We start from the raw sequence: 1,875 nt of genomic DNA, 5'->3' as shown, positions 1-1,875 counted from the left end.
TCGAATCTGTAAATGGTCTACTTTTATTTGTATACACATATAAAACCAAAACTTTGTGCATTTATAAAATAAAGAAAACAAACAGGGTGCTCTGTCTGCCGCCTTGGTCTGCGTGATCTTTATTTAGATACGCGTCATTAAAATGAACTGTAACTCAGCAAATACTCAACAAAGAGACATGAGAGATATATCTATAGAAAGCTTGACATGTCTACTTTTAAACTAAGCAAGTCTTATCGAAAGCAAATATTCTGTGATAAAGTAATACATATGAAACCAACGCGATGTCCAGTCTTTCACTTCTCCCTTCATTATATCTAATGCGACCACGCCCACGCGCTGAGCACGTTATAGATATTATAATCATCCACGTTGTCACGAATTCGGTCCATGGACTTCCGTTTATTCACCACCAGAGGTCATCCTTTCCATTACATTGACTCTCGCACAACACAAACTGTTGCATAGCACCCCGGACTACATATCCCATCATTCATTGCACTGTTTGCACACTGCACTGATTGCACTCATTGCACACAGCTGTTTCTAATTACCTCACTCACTGTATAACACCCACTCTAACCACCTTTCTCTGCTGAGTATTGTTTAGCCTGTACCCCTTTCCGAGTCTCCGTGTTTTGCCTTGCCTGTTTCTGCGGTATCTGATCTTTGCCTGTTTTCCAGGATTTTTCCCTCGTCTCGCCCCTGTGATTCTGTCTGCCGATCGGTGACCTACGCTAGCCCTAGGACTATTCTTGTGTTCTTGCCCGCCATATACCTGTTTGCCATTGTTCGACCCTGCCTGTTATACCACGTCTCTTTAATAAAAGCTTGCAGATGGATCCACATGTCTCACGTCTCGCCAGCCCCATTACAGAATACTCAGCCCTACAAGGACCCAGCAGCTTTTCTGAGGAACATTGGCCAGGTATGGACACAGCAAGGATTTTGTTAGCCCTTGAACAGGGTCCACGATCATTGGAGAACCATATCCGAGAGTTTTTAGCCATCGCTCACTATTCTGAGTTACCAGACTGTTTACTGATAGAGTTTTTCTGCGATGGCATAAATCAACCTCTTAGGGCTAAGCTTAGAGGGTCCACGTTCATCACTCGCTCAGTTCATGGATTATGCTTTGTTGACTGTCGGATCTGTATTTACTGTGGGTGTCGCGGAGGAAGAACGCGACACAATGTGTGTGACTGAAGTGGTGGCTGTACCAGAGCACGCTCACAAAATGGCGGCAGCAGTGGAGCCTGAACGCAAAATGGCGGCCACACTAGCGCACGCTCACAAGATGGCGGACACAACGTCAAGTCACGGTTGATCATCATGAGTCAGGTCAAGTAATAGTTTATTATCACGAGTCTAGTCAAGTCACAGCTGATAGTCATGAGTCTAGTCAAGTCACAGTTGATCGTCATGAGTCAAATCGAGTCACAGTTTATTATCCTGAGTCTAGTCAAGTCACAACTGATCTTCATGAGTCAAGTCAAGTCACAGCTGATCTTCATGAGTCAAGTCAAGTCACAGCTGATCTTCATGAGTCAAGTCAAGTCACAGCTGATCTTCATGAGTCAAGTCAAGTCACAGCTGATCTTCATGAGTCAAGTCAAGTCACAGCTGATCTTCATGAGTCAAGTCAAGTCACAGCTGATCTTCATGAGTCAAGTCAAGTCACAGCTGATCTTCATGAGTCAAGTCAAGTCACAGCTGATCTTCATGAGTCAAGTCAAGTCACAGCTGATCTTCATGAGTCAAGTCAAGTCACAGCTGATCTTCATGAGTCAAGTCAAGCCACAACTGATCTTCATGAGTCAAGTCTAGTCGCAGTTGATCGTCATGAGTCCAGTCAAGTCTCAGCTGAGCTGCCAG

The sequence above is a fragment of the Sinocyclocheilus grahami genome, unplaced genomic scaffold (assembly GCF_001515645.1).
Source record: "Sinocyclocheilus grahami isolate Dianchi unplaced genomic scaffold, SAMN03320097.WGS_v1.1 scaffold1380.1, whole genome shotgun sequence".
NCBI classification, from domain to species: Eukaryota; Metazoa; Chordata; class Actinopteri; order Cypriniformes; family Cyprinidae; genus Sinocyclocheilus; species Sinocyclocheilus grahami.
Note: the sequence above shows the minus strand (reverse complement) of the source record.